General features: G+C 34.3%; 1 protein-coding gene across 6 annotated transcripts in view; it reads right to left on the reverse strand.

Moving 5' to 3' along the window:
• Nucleotides 1–18,108, reverse strand: part of Ralyl (RALY RNA binding protein like) — a 677,304-nt gene that overhangs the window by 350,199 nt on the left and 308,997 nt on the right. The gene's annotated exons all lie outside the window — the stretch shown is intronic.

The raw sequence follows: 18,108 nt of genomic DNA on the forward strand, positions 1-18,108 counted from the left end.
CTGTGCTCAAATTATTAGCTAAAATTTTTCACTCTAAGAATCTAAAATCATAGTAATTTACATAAAAATTAAATCAGCATGAAATGTACATTTATTCCACCAGAAATATATTTCAAACAGCTGATAGATTTATATTTTGTTAATTAAAATTAAAAGAATGGATGAAACAAAAAAGGTAAAAATGGTATCAACTCTTCTTTTTGATATATTTACTAATGATATTCTATGGCTCTATAGAAGTTACATAAATTTCCTATTGGCTTTTCAAAAAATTCTATACTTCCTTGACGAAATATAGTTATTTTTATGTTTTTCACTGTATACTTGTATGATTTTGGAATAATTCTTACATTAACTGGCTTATGCCTATTCACTAAAATGATTAAAATAAAGTGAAAAGCACTACATAGATAAAACTATTCATAAAAAGACATTATTATTTTTTTCTGAGTAAGTAGAAAATATTACTTAATGACTTCAACAAAAAATGTTAGATGAAGAACATGTAAATTTTATACATAATGATAATGACATAAAAATTAAGAACATGCAGGATAACTTATAAAGACTTCCTGCAAAAAGAAAGCTGTAGTGCAAAATAAAGTAATATGCTAGCTATTCAAAAAACAAGGGTATACCTCTATAGCTAAACTATGGGTCAGCATGAAGACAGCAGATTATTTTGAACTTGGCATCTGTAAGTCAGAAACATCCTTCTACAGTGACAAGTTTGGGTTTCCACTGGAAATATATGGCTAACGGTCACTATAGAGCCACGATTGACTCCCAAATACTTGTTAAAATGAATACTCTGCAATTTTGATGTGTTTTAGTTAACCCTAAGATATCAGTGTTCACACTTATTTTCTATTAGAATGATATGCTTGCCATGGCAGTTCTGGTGCTGAATGTTTGCATCAGGCAATGTTCACTGTTGAGTGTCTTTTTAGTCAGGCAAAAGGAGCAACCCTGTCCCAAACCATGCCAGAGTCCAAACTAAGCCCAAGGACCGAAGGCTGAAACAAATATACTCAAATTTATTCTTTTTTTCTTTTGAATTTATTCTTTACATACTTGTATCACTTTATTGATTTGTGTGTGCATGTGTGTGTCTTTATGTGTGTATGGGTGTGTTTGTGTTTATGTGTGTGTGTGTGATTGTTTAAGTTTGCATACAAGAACAACTGGGATGATTTAGCCTGTAAAGGTGCTTATCCCCAATCCTGGCAGTCTGAATTCAATCCTAGGACCTACAATGAGGAAGGAAAGAACTGACTCTGGCCAGGTGTCTTCTAAGCACTAAGTGTGCCACATGCAAAATTAAAACTATTTCTCAAAACAGTACCTATCCAGACAATTGTTATACTGTAATCCTAAATAAGTATTGTGGGTAATTCTGACAACAATCGTGGAGAAATACACCACCTATAGGAGTAGTGAGAAGGGTGTTAAATACTGAGATTATTATTACAAAAGTTAAGCAAAGTCAATGATTCGGTAGCAAGTAAGTAAATATGCCACTTAATCCCTTTGTCCTCCATGCTAACTAAGAGCTCACTCTTTGAAGACATATTGGTTTAGTGATTCTTCCACTCTGAAACCAATTCACAGTTTAGTTTTGAGCAAACTTACTGTTCATTAATATGGCTTTGAAACTAGGAAATTAAAATACCTGTACTGCTGGTTTATCCTGTAGCAATGATCACACTGTGAAACTACGGTATCCTTTCAGAAGGCTGAAGCTTCTTTATATACTGATATGCTTCCCATTGCTACCCATTATCCCCTCATTGTGCTTTATCCTATAAAGAGTTGTCATGTACAACTTAAATAGCCATGTTCATAGCAGTTAAGACCATGAATCATGTATGCCCTTAATGTACAAGTGTTTATTTATTTTACAATTAGCAATAGTCACATTATAAGATGTGGCAACGGTCTAGTACGAAGGTCTCGAGACAACATAGGAGCACGCTGTTTGGGGAAGCTCATCCTAAGCTTTCATCTTCCTTCAGGACTTCTGACTTATTTTAAAAGCAGGCTACCCACAACACTGCGGAATTTGAGCAATACACTGGCCTCATCCACCTGCCATTACTTTCCTCACTCTAAACTGTCAGCCAGCAGCTCGGGATTTATGCATCAATTATTGTGATGTTCAGTTTTAGAAAAATGTTATACAGGCTAAAATAGTTCATAAAGTAGAGAGATGACCTATCTTTTCAGTGAGCCTGCGGTTATTTTCAAGAAAGTTTGAGAGACAGTTTAAAAGCTAAATATATTAACAAAAACAAACTCAAGGCACTTTGATTAGCATTAAAATAGAAATGTAGCCAGGTCTTTTACCAGGCTTTCAGGCAGCCAAATGTCCATTGTTTAGAAAAATTGTCTCCTACCATGAAACTTTGTCAGTTTTGAGAGGGGGATGAGAAACTCTCTGCACCAGTGAGTCTGTGTCATGCAACAGTCTTGTGAAGCCAGCATGATCCCAGCAAACAAACACAGGTGCAGAACCAAGCTATTTGCCAGCCAGCTATCAAGATTATAATAATAGTAAAACAGGCATTGCACATACTGTCATGGAAACTACTGGATGAACAGAGAAGTGTTAGGGAAATTGAAAAGTCAACATTCCATATCATATAATTAGGCTACAGATGAAAGTACATGGTGGAGACTAAAAGTAATTCTTGAAAATCCTTCAAATTTTTCAAAGATACAGGTCTTCTGTTATTACAGCTGGCTTTATCAATATAGGGGCAAGACTCATCTTTTGTAATGGAAAATAACTCATAAAAACTAGTACTATAGGATTGTAATGCTTCCTGAGTGGCTGAGGGTCTCAACATGCAGGCCAAACTATACAGCGTGACACTATCTCGAAAAACTCATTTTAAACCTTTTCTCTTGTTTTAATGACAAATTCATCTAGAATTTCTTATAAGGATATTTTTGAATATGAGTGTCTGTTGAATGAATGACTATGAGGATGATTGTCATTTGATTTTGATAAGGAAGTGAACTATGTTACTGAGAGAAGTATTGTGCCCTGGCTGGTGACTAAGACCTATAAGAGCTATCCAGTGCTTAAAGCAAAAATAAAATAAAATAAAAAATAAAAAAATAAAAAATATAAATTGGTCAATCAGTTCGCAACCAGTTTGCAGTAAAGACTAATGCACCATTTCAACTATCCCTAACATTCTTACACATTTTGATTAGTTTGTTTGAATGTACTCCTTAGAAAGCCAGCCACAACATTCTTGGATTTAGATTGTTTGCATTTACATAAAACAAAAAATAGTACACAGTTATTAGTTATCAGTACTGTCATCATAATATCTTTTTTCCATCAGAGTATGTTTGCTAAAATTTGAAAGAATTCATTCTGTTGCCAATTAAAAGACCTTGGCTGTGACTTGCTAAGTTCCCAGACCCAGAAGTGAATGAGCATCTAATTAACTTAAAGGGAAAAATCTGAAATAATCTGAGTTAATGATAATATATTTCTGTCTACCAACAGAAATAAATGTCCTTCAGCCATGATCATATAATTTGGCCAGGAATTTTCTTATTATAAACTATTACTGCCTCTCGATAATTACTTCTAAAAGAGGCCTTTTATGTTTCAATTAAGAAAGAGAATTAAAGGAATATGAGAAAATAAAGCTCTATTAAGAATATGGTTTAGTCACACTAAAGCTTTGTTTTAAAAATTGTCATAGAGTTTAATTTCATATCTTAAAACATTTTAAAATGCATATATGAATATAAAGGTAATTCACCTTGCAGCAAATGTTTCTACAGCTACTACTTTTTTTGACTCTGACTTTATAACAGTAGGCCAACAGAATATCTACTACAATTGATATACATATAAGAAATGGCCAGTGACAGCATAAGTCAAGTACAGCAAGTTGTTTTAAAGGACTACTCTCACCTATAGAATGACTTTACATGATTTCATTATCTAAGTTACATTAAATTCTCATTAATTTTCCCAGTTGGCACACAGGTGAGACAACTATAAAGTTTCATTTGTACCAAATACTCCAATGAATTGATAGCGGATAACTTCTTTTCTTTAGAGGTTACTCAATAATTTATTAGTTATACTTTCTGCGATGTTTCTCATTTTCAGTTATGTTTAATAACTGAAATCTTGAGATAATCTGTGGAACACTGAGACGTACCACAAGACAGTAGATAGTCCTATGGAGACCTTGCTTCACACCAGTCAATTCTACCAGGCTCTCACTCACTAATGGCAGTAAGGAGGGAGGTTTCAAGATGTGTAATTCCTATGAATTCAACATTGTATAAAATTAGCATGTTTCAATATTTCAATATTTTCTAATAGTATAACATTTTCCCTTTTTACATATAAAATCCGTGTGTGTGAGTATGTGTGAGTCTGTGTGTGAGTGTGGGTCTGAGAGTGAGAGAGAGAGAAGGGGGAACTCCTCCCTCGAGCCCTTTCTTTCTTAATTTTGTGGCTATTTAACCATTTTATTCCACAACCAGTTTTGTTTATTTCACTTTTACAGAGGTATTATAACAACAGTGATCAATAAAGAGGTTATAAGTATGAGAGAATGTGAGGGGGACATGGAATAGTGGTACTAATAAAATATTTTTATTTTTAAAAATATAATAGTTATATATAGAAATCTCAAAAATAAAACAAAATGGATAGTGTGGAAATATGTAGGGGTAGGCTATCATTGTTTTCCTCTCCTGCCTCTTTCCATTTTGATTCCTCCCTAATCCTATAAATATTTACCATGGGAAACCATCTCTTCTCAGCAGTTTCACTCCCTCTGGGACTTGCTAGATCCATACTAGGAATCACACCTGACTCAAAGTTCCAGAGTTCTGCCAGCTGCCTAACTGGAACATCTGGATGTACAGGATTACTTCACATTGCTTAGCCTAACTCGGACCAGGTTCTTTGACCAAACTACTGAAGACACCTGACTAAAAGAAGGAAATAGATGGCCTGTATAGAAGCTTTATCTACAAATATCATGCTGAGGCAATTGAGATACAACCCTGTTATCAACTGGCTTCATCCTGAAAATGGTGAATACCTTGCTGAAAGAAATATAACTACTTGCAGAAGGAAACTGAAAAGAAAGAAAGAAAGAAAGAAAGAAAGAAAGAAAGAAAGAAAGAAAGGAAAGAAAGAAAGGAAGAAAGAAAGAAAGACTCATTTAACAAATTAACTCCAGATAGACAAATCTCAATTCAGAGAAAGAACAACATGAGACACCAAATAATGTGCCACCTCCAAAATTAAGAATCACAAAACAATGTCCCCTTTATAAAAGACATAGAAAGATTAGACAAAGAACTCAAAAAATAAATACAAATAAGGCTAACTAGTCTGACAAGATTAAGAGAGAAGGCCATAGCAGCTATTCTTATTCTTATTTGTATTCTTATTCTTATTGTTGTTAATATTTTGAGACAGGGTTTCTTATGTATCCATGGCTGTCCTGAACCTTTGGGCTGAGATCAGGCTGTTCTTGAACTAAGAGATCTGCCTGCATCTTCCTCCAAGTGCTGAGATAGAAGGTGGGTACCACCATTATCATTGGTGTTGATGACTGAAGACTCACAGTTCAGAAAGACAAACTGGGCAGTGGTGGCACATACCTTTAATCCCAACACTTGGGAGGCAGAGGCAGGCGGATTTCTGAGTTCGACACCAGCCAGGGTTATACAGAGAAACCTTGTCTTGAAAAACAAAACAAAACAAAACAAACAACAAACAAAAAACAGAGTGAGAAAGACAGACATAGAAGACTTCTGTAACAACCTTTCCCCCTAACCCTCATCCCCTCCAAGAGAACTCTCAAAAATTGGTATAGGGATGCAGAAAGGATGCAGAAGTGTAGTTCTTCCAGTTGGTGGCTTCTGGGAGGAGTGGGGATGTGGAAGGACTCTGTCTTCCTTGAGAGACTGGCCACTGGGAGTGTGACTAGCTTCAGTTGAGTACATGTGCAACACAAATTGAACTTAGTGCATTTCTTCTCTTTTCTTCTTTGTTGGGGGTGTATTACAAAGGTGGTGGTGTGGGCCCAGAAAGACTGAGAAGTGAGTTTGATAGGGATGCATTATGTAAAATTCCCAAATAATAAAAATTCTATGCTAGAAAAAAGGGACTAGGGCAAAGAAATGAATGAAATAAGGCAGTCAATGCAAGGTGTTAAGATGGAATTTGACTTTTTAAAGAAAGCCCAAGCTGAAATGATGCTTGAAATAGAAGAGATTTAAAAAAAAAAAAAACAATGTACAATCTCAACAGGAAGCCTCATCAATATTATAGATCATGTCAAAAAGAGAGTTGGAGATAGAAGACAAAGGAAAGAAATCATTTCATTAAAGGTCAATGAAAAATTAAATTAAATATCAAATGAGCAAAAAAAAAAAAAAAAAGAACATAGAGATACAATGAAAAGATCTAACCTCTAAATTCTAGACAAAGGCAAGAAAATCATAAAAGGAAATTTCCTAAACCCATGTGTAGTGGTAGTATTTTAATCACTTCTATACTTCCCAGCGGGTGTGTGCATGCTTCTTGCTACCACCCCAATGTTCTGGATTTCAGAAAGAAAGATACATATATATCCTTATATTTGAAGTACCTTAAACAGCTCAATGGCTGGGCTACTCCCTAACACCATGCGGCTATTGACTATTCCTTAACATACTCTCCTCCGACATTTCTGAGTTACTACTTATTAAATCTATATTTAACCTTCACTGCCATGGACCCTGCTGGCAACTTTCCCTCAGCCCTCCTGAGGCAACTTTCCCCCTGCACCTACATGGCTGCTGTCTCTCTCTCTCCTGCACCTTTCCAGCATGGTCCATCTCCTATGCCCTCATTATGAAGGAATCTTCTCTTCACCCTTCCTCGGTTCCTTTCTGGGAGTCATAAAAGTCTTGCCTCTGACTCTCTGCCCAGATATTAGGCACCTGTCACTTTGATGACCAGTCAAAAGACAAATGGGGACAGGCTTCCATTAGTCCTATAAGAGGGACACTGCAAACAGGTTTTTAGGTAACATAATTAGCATGAAGACACAAGCTGATACACCTAAAGAAAGAGATGCCTATCTAATGAAAAGAGGCTTACAGAATACCAACTAGGCAAAAACAAAAAAGAAATTTCCCATCACATACTATAGTTAAAACATTTAATGTCAAGACCCGTACTGCCCGGCTTGGCAGCCACTGTGTTGCAGACCTTTCTGCCCCACATTTTGGGCCCAAACTGTTGCGGACTGCTCTGTTGCTCTGGTTTGCGGGTCAAGGCCTAGCAAGAGACACGAAGAATGGAGACAAGACAGGGTGTGTGATCAAGTCCAGTTTCTCGTTTATTGTCTCTCTTCAAGTCTCTCTTATTGTCTCTCCTTTATTATCTCTCCACTTCTGAAGGAAAGTCCGGGGTATTTATACACTTTTTCATGTGCCTTTGTAGGTGCGTTGCAGGTGTGGATATCACGGGAGCCTTACAGGCATGTATAGCGTGGACAGCATGCACACCACACGCCTTGAAGGCATGGATACCACGTGTGCCTTGCAGCTGGGGAACTAAACAGCAAAACAAGATATGTGGGATAAACAAGATATTTATCAGAGTGTGCTCAGCTGTTGTAGGCTGTTGAAAATCAAGTTTCATGTCAGGGTATATGGCTTGAGATGGTTGCAAAGCTGATAGCCGCTTTCTGCTACAAGTCGGCTCCCAACAATTTAAAAGAAAGAATAAAAAATATTGATAGTTTAGAGAAGAAAGGCCTTCACTGGTAGAGGTAGGCCTATTAGAATAACACCTGATAACACCTGATTGTTCAATAAAAAAATAAAAATAAAAAAAAATAAAAAAATCTCTCTAAAGAAAGATATTCTTTGAGTTCAGAAAGACCATGACTATTATCCCAGAATATTATACCCAGCAAATCTTTCTATAAAAATTAAATAAAACATGAAAAAAATCCATAATTAAAATAGATTAAAGAAACATATGACTACAAAGGCAACTGTAGATAGAATAATAAATGGAATCATTAAATCAGAATAAAAGTATCAACACACACAGGGGACAATAGCACATAACATTGTTACAATGGAGAAAGAAAAGAGATTCAAGAGAACACTGCAGCAGTAACAAAATGGAAAAAATTAATGGATATTTTTCAATAACAACTCTGAATATTAAGGATCTCGATTGTCAAAAAAGAGACACAAATTAACACATTAGATAGAAACATGATCCAGCTTTTTCCTGCCTGCAAGAAATGTATGTCACTACCAAATATTGACTCTGTATTAGGGCAAGAAAATTTGTAAGTGTTCCAACCAATTATAGCTAAGAGATTAGCAGACATATATATTCTAATATCTGACAAAACAGATTTTAAAACAAAACAAAATCCACCAGTGGGTATTACTTTTCTTAACAGAAATGCAACAGATACAAGGGTACTCAGTTTCACAATAGGAGCAGTCTTACAGACAAAACCACTGACTGCCCTTAGAGGAGTGGTGCCAATTTCAAGAACCCAATTTCAAGAAATAGTTAGTTCTCAGAAGCCTAGATAAAAATGGCTGAGAAACCTTTTTTTTTTTTTTTAAATTGCACTTATCTATCAGACAGATGCAAGTTATTACTGCTTTATCATTTCATCATAACAACATTGGATTCATTGGATAAGAACTCTGATTCCCTGCTAATAGGAGTTAAAGGTAGTATAGCCAGTATAGAAATCAGTTTGGAAGTTGGTCCGAAAGCTCCAGCAAGCTCTACCACGTGAAGCAGGAATGCCACTTTTTAGCTGTACACTTAAGGACTCTATACCACACTGCAGTCACCACATATCCATGTTCATTGCTACTCCATTCACTACAGCCAGTAAATGGAAAACAGCCTAGAATTCCATTCGCTGATAAATAGATAAGGAAAATGTGGTATATTTACACAGTGGAATATTTATTATTCAGCTGTTAAGAAAATGAGATTATAAAATTTATATAACTGAATGGAGAGAACTGAATGGAAACAATCATTCTAAATAAAGAAACCCTGATCAAGGAAGACAAACATTGTACGTGTTCTTTCATTTGTGGGTGTTAGATTTGAATCTTCAGATATGTGTGCTTCATTTGGAATCCTCAAGGAGATTGGTAAGTTATATTTCTTTTGACATATCTATTCTGATGTATTATTTTCACCTTGTGAGAAAATGTGGCCGTTATATTCTATTTTAAAGACACAATTTCAGTTTTTTTTTTATTATATGCCAGCATAAGTGTGTACTCATGGGACATTAGGGGATATGTGAATGTGAACGTGCTTCCTGCAGAGGCCAGAGGCATTAGATAAACATGGCACTGGAATTACAGATGTTTTCTTACCCACCTGATGTGGGTGCTGGGAATCATACTTAAGTCTTCTGAAAGCATGCTATGTAATCTTTAACTGCTTCACCATCTATCCAGTTCTGTCTTTATATCTTAAACACAGAGTTTCTTTTTGATTTTAGGGTTTTTTGTTTTTGTTTGTTTTTTTTTTTGTTTTTTTTTTTTTTTTGGTAGAAAGATGCTGTTGTTTTCTCTCAGTGTGATGACTTACTTTAATAATTATAATCTCTTATATAGTCCTATTGATATTTTCTGATACTAATCAACATAATTATATATTAAAATAAAAGTCAAATAATATTTTAATTGTGCCCTGTTGATAAATTACATAATTGATTCCTCTAAATAACTTTAAACATTAGAAGTGGTGGTAATGAGGAATTGCTTTGCTTTTACCCTTATGTGTGTTTTCTTAGTGGGATAGGATTTTAGCTTTGGCACTGTTTATCTGTCTAAGTATATTCAGTATTTGAGGGATAGAGAGAGAAACACAGGGTTAGGAAGAGAATGGAGCATTAAAGCAAATGGGCATTGAATTGTATTAAGCATCTCTTAGCATCTTTTTGGATGAGACTTTTCTCTGCAAGTCTTCTAATGTAATGTCACAACTTATCAGTGGTATCTCTAATACTGTACCGTACAATGCTGCTCAAACACACCACACTTATTTGTAATGTGTAAACTATTGTGCCGGTAAGGTCTCTTAGAAAAATCGCACGATATGTATGATATTTATATAGGAATTTCAAAACTCAGTTTCATTCGATGTTTACTTCTTCAGTGAATTATTTTTTTTACCACATTCTGTATATTGTATCATTTTGAAAATAGTCCTGGGGTTTTGTGTTTCAAATAGATAAAATAGTTTGTTGGTGGTTAAACAAGAAATTCATAAAAGTTTAGGAGGTGAGCAGAAAGGAGGGGAGGAAATGAGTACATATGGGAGGTGAAACCAGAAAGGAAGAGAAAGAAGAGAGAAGAAGGAACAGAGTGGGAAACATAGGAGAAGAAAGTTGAAAGAGAGGCGGGAAGGCTGAAAAGAGTTAACAATAAAACAAAATTTTAGTAGCTGTTTTGTCCAACATACTGTTTAAAAGTAGAAATAGTGTCACATAATTTTTAATACAGAATCATTTAAATGTAGGATTAAGTATGCTTTTAGATTAATAGTTTATTTTTTTTTATTTCATACTACTCAAAATTTCTTAAATGTTTTTTCACTGGAGATAATTTTTGGACCCTGCGTTTAAACATACAAATATGTATTCAAGTTAAAAATATGTACTGGTTGTAAATGACTAAAAAATAAATATTTTGTTGTCCATATAATTTTGTCATTCACTATGCTTACTTGTTTTTGTATAAGGAATTGCATGTACTCCCTACTGCAATATACAGAGCACTGTCAGTATTGTTTTCTGAGTTGACTGACAATTTTATTTATAGTATTCAATGAGGAATACATGTTTTATACAAATACATAGAATAACGTGGCAGAAGTATGCTCTGGGTCATTTCATAAATTGCTGGAACCTGTCTTCATTTCAAAACAAAATTCATTTAATGACTACGTTTAATGGTACTGAAATTACTAACTCAAAAATGTGTTTTTCAAAGTCAATCATTCTCATGTAATACAAATCAAATTATATTGATTTTATCTTTACATGTCGAGAAATGATGTCAGGGAAATAATAAAAGTCCTTTTTTTTTCTGATATTAAACCATTATGCATGTAATAGGAATTCTTCAATTTGACATAAAATTCCATACATGGAAATACCTATGATAAATATACCAACACAATGTAGAAATTTTCCCCATTTGGTGAGCAAAGCATCACCATATTTATGCCGTATCAGTGTTCTTAAAGTCCTATAAAAAGCAAACTATATATTTACAAGGGATGTTATTGTAGACATACAGTAAACCAAAATATTATAATAAATGGTTAAAATTTATGACTAACTTTAGAAAATGAGGAATACAAGTAGTAAGGAAGTAGAAATGGAACATAACATATGCTAAAAATTTAATATAGTATCAGTATTCCTTATATAATATTAATAGCAGGATGTATATAATTATGTCTGGACCAAGATATACACATATAAGTCTCAAAAAAAAAAAAAAAAAAAAAAAGACAATAGCAGTTTCTCAAAAAAAAAAAAAAATAAGAAAGAAAGAAACCTGTTATGTTGTTAGTTGATACTCAGCAAAGGATTCATATTGAGTTTTATGCTCCATACAAGAGTCAATTCCTAAAAGATTAAAAACTAAATGTAAATTGTAAGCAATACATTAAAAAGTCCTTTAGAATGAGTCAAGAAATATATGTTCATGGTCGGCCGTGGGCTGTACTAGTTTCTTGGATACATAGCCTCTGGGAGTGGGTGTTTACTTAGAGCTATACACTGCTCACAAAGTAGGAAGTCAGGGTGAGACAGGATAAATTTACTTTCAAAGTCAATATCTGTGAGGCTGAAAGTCTAGGATGAGGATCCAGTTGTTTTTAATTCATTACTTCAGCAAGGTTTAAGATGTCTTAAGAAAACGGGCCTAGATCATTCTCTCTGTCTCTGTCTCTCCCTCTCTGTCTCTCACTTTCTGTTCTCTCTGTGGCTTCTCTTTCTCTTTCTTTCTTTCTTTCTTTCTTTCTTTCTTTCTTTCTTTCTTTCTTTCTTTCTTTCTTTCTTTCTTTCTTTCTTTCTTTCTCTTTCTTTCTTACTACAAATTCTATTCCCCTCCCAGTCCACACTCTGACTGTTCCACATCAGATAACTCCTCCCCAACCCCTGTCTCCACGAGGAGGATGTCCCCACCCCCTACCCCCACCCCACCAGACCTCTAAATTCTTACGGAATCCCATATCTATGCTTCCTGTATGCCTTGGAGTTCCTTTGAAAAAAAAAAACTCTTTAACCCTTGTCCTTAAACTTATATTAAAATATATTTATTCAATTCAAAATTCATAAAAAAGAAAGTTTAATTCCTATTTCCTTGCCTACTTGGGGTTCCTGGAATTGTTTATTTTCATTGAAATGTTTTAATCATTTTATTGAAATTGATCATTTATTTAATCCTCATCACAACCATCATACTGGCTTTCCTCCGAGCCTCTCCATTTCAAACGCAAGTACAATATGCACACATTTATTATATTACCAGTGCTCTCAGAACTAGTACCTGAAAGCTGAGATTCTACTGTAAACCTCCTTCTTTCATAAATATTAAAAGCTATAATTTTAATTTCTGTGCTGTGGCACATAAGATTGCAGTATCTAAGACTTTTCTCAAAGACGAATATTTATGGTTTTGCCAGTTATTACAAAGTAAGAAACAGCTAAATTAGTAACTGTGTTTTCTAAATAGTCCAATTTTAGAACAGTGTTTGTTTTTTGAATTTTAATTGTGCTTGATAATGTGTATTGTATAATATAATGTGTTACCTTGAACTTTCCATATCCTTTTATACATTCTTCAGCACACATTTATTTCGCAATTGCCTTAATAAGATGTTCTTAAATGAGGCCTGAGGGCCATACCCATCCCTATGTCTTTTTCCTGGAGATGGGATACTTTTGACATCAACCCCTATGCAGTCAGGCTTGTCCCTCAGAGAACCTAGAAAGATATTTTTAACTTTTATTTATACTCCCTTGCAGTGCTTAGCCTTGCAGCCTAATCAAGAATTCAGATCACCACTCAGAGTGGGTTCTATGCTCCTGTGTCATCTCCTTCCCCACATCCTGCCTTTTTGTGTTTATAACCCCTGTGTGAAAAAGTAAAACTTACGATTTGATTAAAAAAAAAAGTAATAAAAAAGATGTTTTTAAATATCATCGTAATTCTTTCCCCTTTAATAGTAACCAATAAGTATGATATTTTTACAAAGCATGTGTTACATATTGATCATCTTCATTTGCTCTCATATTTTATTCTAGAATGAAACTATCTCCAAAAATAATCATCATGGTTCTGTTTCATTTCTCTATTTTTGTAGGTTAGGACTGATGTTTCAAAGCCTTCATGGTTGCTGAGTCTTTAACACCATTCTTCCATGTAGGTTTTAAAGAACAACTGCTCATGTCAGGGGTGCGGGGAGGCAGCAAAAGCTAGGTGATGAAAGAGAGAAAGAGGGGGGAGACAGGGAGACATATGTTCGTGTATCTCCACCAGTCAAAAACAACTAGATATAGTTGTTATATCTAGGCCGGTCAGTGGGTTACACCTCTGATTGAACAATTCCAAACTTATAAAGCCTATGATTAACATTTTTTTTTTAAATGTATAAATGCAAAAAGGAAAAGGGGGCATGGGATATGGGTTTCCTAAGGGGGGTGGGAGGGAATGGGGATAGGGGATGCCATCTGAAGTGTAAATAAAATATCTAATAAAAAAAAAGAAATAAAGTCATTAGAACATAAAAAAAAAATGACTCAAAAAAATTCCACTTCCACCTCCAGGATAGAAGGACCAACAGTTCCAGAATTTATATTAATTATCATTATGGTTTTCTCTAGAGATTAACCACAAGCAATAGACAAGTAATAAGACTCTTTTAACTACTGCTTAAGAGTTTGCAGTAACAGTCACAGGGAAGAAGCTGCACTCTCTGCCATTGTGTTTCTTAACTTAGGTTCAGTGAAACAATGTAAATCCCCCAGGCTTTTTATTCTAAGTAGGGCCAAGCATTTCTCTGCTTGACAGAACTCCAGTTCTGTAACTCACTCTGTTGTAGAAGTTTGTTAATTAGCATTTGTTTATAACATTTTAAGTAGCTCTGCTTAATTACTGGGAACTAAAAATGTGCTGTGTTTTATGGTCTGCAGAACATTGCTATTTTAACACTTATAAACTGATGGCAGAGAAGGATGAGGATGAGCAATTCTTAAATGATTACCAGATACTGTGTGTGGTCTCTGGATGCTACAAGTGAGGCTTAAATACAGTAATTTCAAAATGTTAGTAAGAAGTTCTATGTTTCTCTTGATGAAAAATACGTTCTCTTTAACTTTTAGAATGTTTAGATTTCCTTATCTATCAAATGAGACTAACTATATTTACTTGAAATAAGGTAATTAAAACAGGAAAATAACCTTTTTTTGAAAAAAATGCCAGGGAACATCTTAAACTATTAGAGAAAATGCACGAGGAAAATTTACTTACACATACAATGTAATTACAAGCTACTAATATGAAATTGTGACATTTTATATAAGCCACAGAGAATATAGAGTCCTTAAAACTCACAATAAATTTTTTGTAATTCATTCTGTGACTTTTCACATTGTGTTTATAGATTTTTTTTCCAAAAGCAAAAGTAACTATTATTATTTTAGTATGGTATCTTACAATTCAAAATCACTTAGCATGTCTATATAATATAATTAACATAATGTAGTATGATATAATAAATATAACATATGTTGTAAAATTGCAAGTGTAAAATACAGGGCTTCATTAGACAATTTTTTAGGGACAGAAAAGTCTAGAATAATTTATTGATAAACTCAAAAAATAAGGTACATTTAAATATTTACTAGTTAAAATGTTTCTATGTCTATTGCCAGCAGTGCTCAAATTAGCTCATAAGGATTAACTTTCCATTTATATCTTGAGAAGCTGAACCTGCTAGCCCATCACCATAAGCAAGCATGCTGGAAATATACTCTTAAACATGAAATAAAAGCTAACATGTTTTTTCTTGTTTTTCATCAATCCAAATTGTAATAGAGTTATGTAATCACGTCTTGATAAAACTGCTTTTTATAACCAGCAGCATTCTTTACATCTTTTCTACAAGATTTTGTGACTGAGAAATTCCCACAAGGTTTATGAAGTTCTTCAGGGATTGGCAATAGAATAATAATATTGTCAAAAGTGATTATCTGAACTTGTCATTTTACCCTATACCTTTAGTCAATATATCCTTACTAGATGTTCAAACTCTGTATCTAACTTGTACCTTATGCTAGAGAATAATACTTCCTCAAGTAGAGAGGATGGTCCAAGGGAAGAATAAATAAATGTTCCAGTACATAAAATATATATGTGCCAGAGTTCATAGGGTTTTTTAAAGCTATTAAGGCAGTATATATCTGAGATTGATTGAGGCGGCAGTATCCTCAGACTCACAGCAAAGATTTTTTTACCTACACCCTTTTATAAATCTCTTTTAAAAATAATTTTAAGAGGTTTTCTTATGTGTATGAATGGATCAATTTAATGAGTAAGAAATCACATTTTTAAAATGCAGTCTGCTAAGAGTATGAAGAGATCAAGGAAGCTTTTACCCAGTTTATAGTTTTAAAAGTATCAATACTAAAATAGATGTGTCAATTTTAGAGGCAGGCCAATTTTTTCTTGGTTTTGTGTTTTCATGGACAAAAGAAAAAAAAATCTTGAGACAAAAGGTAGGTTATGTTTATAAATACATCAAAAATTCTCAGAGATTTAGTTTTAATTTTTGGATAAGTAGAATGATGTATCTTTACATAGTTAAGACTTATTGTGAAAATAACACAAAGCACTATTTTCAGGTACCTGTATTTACTAAAACTACAGAGAATTTCTGAAAACAAATGTTTATCTAGGTTTGATTAGTTTATATCAGAGATGATTTCTAACTGGGTGGCTTTCTCTTGAGAAATGATAGGTAATTTTGAAATGTATATTTTTAAATCACAACTTAGAAAAGATGCAACTAGTATCTAACACATGGAAGGGGTAAATCTAAATACATTAGAATGCATATTATAGGATTCCACCTGTCAGAACTGCCAATTCTGAGATACAGTTTTAAGAACTTGTATGTGGCAACATGTAGTACAGAGGGAAATTTAAATCTCTCTCTTTATATATAGATACAGTCAGTGTATTACTTTTTAAAAGAATTAAAACACTAAACAGTTCAATAGAAAAGAATTATACCTATTTTGTGACACATCAGGAATTCTAAAACTAGGGAGAAAAAGGAGATGGAGATTTCAAGTGTGAGGCTAGCCTGGGCGGTAAAATGAAATAAAAATAAGAATATGAAATACATACGTAAGTCTTTCTTGAAAAAATCAAGGTCCTAAGACAGATACACTCTTGATTAGAGAGCTCTCTCAGCTCCTTCAAGGTTCTGTGAGGGTACTCAACTAGTCATGGGAAAAAACAGTAAATAACTTATTTAAAATAGGCTAAGGTTCCAATCTCGGAGGACCTATGCTATGCAAATGTCCTTTGTCAGTTTGAAATTAATAATTGGGAAATAAATGAACACATAAATAGATAGATATGGAGTGACAGACAGCATTGTGCACATAAATGATACATTACAAAGTGAAGAATATAATCGTCAAGTGAAAAGGAATCAATGGGAAATGATCATTTGAAGCCAATCTTCGTTATACTTAGGGCTCTATTTTATTCTCTGTCTTCTTCTCCTTTAGCCTGGTGATTGCACAGTGCTCCTTGCCAGAATCTGCATGTATAGACTTACATCCACTTGGAACAACTTTTCTGCTCACCCTTATTCTTTTAAAATGGTTCCTATTCTGTAGAGAAAACTTTCACCGGCCTTATACTGATCTCATTTTCAGGTTGTGATTCTAACCTTGTGACTTCCTATGTATTATGTATAGCATGTGTCTTTAGTTACTTTCCAATGCTCTAATAATGCACCATGACAAAAGCAACCCGTAGGTGAAAACATTGGATTTTAAGCTTGTGTTTTAGAGGATGAGTTTTTGATGGTGGAGCAAAGGCACAGGAGCAGGAACAGTGAGCACTTAAATCTTGATTTGAAAGTATGAAGCAGAGAGAGAAAGGGAGAGAAGGAGAGGGGAAAGAAGACAGAGAGAAAGAGGGGAAAGAGGAAAGGGAGGCGGATGGGGGAGGATGGCTAGCTATTGTCTGGTTTTAAAAAATTTGTTAGTAATATGGATCACAAAGAACTCATTTTTAGCAGTCTTTGATTCCATCTCAGTGCCTTGAATTGCGTGATGGGCTACTCTGTTCATCAAAGATATGCTGATATTTTCTTTAAATGAAAAAGTAACTAAATTAAACTATGACTAACATTCTCTTCTTTGTGAAATCCAAAATATGATATTATGTGCTATTAAAAGTCAGCATTATCAAAAAGTGATTACCTTAGAGTTTTGTTATCCAATCTGTATGATAAATATACTTATAACTAAGTCTCCTTAGGAAGCTGATCTGACCTGGGAATAAAAGGAGGCAAAGTTGATGCCGCACAACAAGGGCTGTAGACACCCAGATTCCTGCACCATACCATATCACCACACAGCATGGGCAGGATTGGGGGAGTGCGCTCTGGCCATGTGGCCTACAGCAGGAGCCAGAACAGTGTGAAATTACATGGGACACACTGTCACACACTACAGCTTCTACAAGGTATTTTTAATGTTTTGCTTTGTTTTATTTTGCTTATTTTTTGATATTTATTTTCTTTTGGAAGGGAGATTGCAAGGGCAGATAAGAAGGGAAGGGAGATGAGTGAGTTTGGAGTACATGATGGGAAACACTCAAGGAAACATTAAATTATTTTAAAATAGAACTTTTATCTTGTTTCAATATGCACACACACACACACACATGGAGAGAGAGAGAGAGAGAGAGAGAGAGAGAGAGAGAGAGAGAGAGAGAGAGAGAGAGAGACAAAGTTAA

Source organism: Arvicanthis niloticus, chromosome 13 (genome assembly GCF_011762505.2).
Source record: "Arvicanthis niloticus isolate mArvNil1 chromosome 13, mArvNil1.pat.X, whole genome shotgun sequence".
Lineage (NCBI taxonomy): Eukaryota > Metazoa > Chordata > Mammalia > Rodentia > Muridae > Arvicanthis > Arvicanthis niloticus.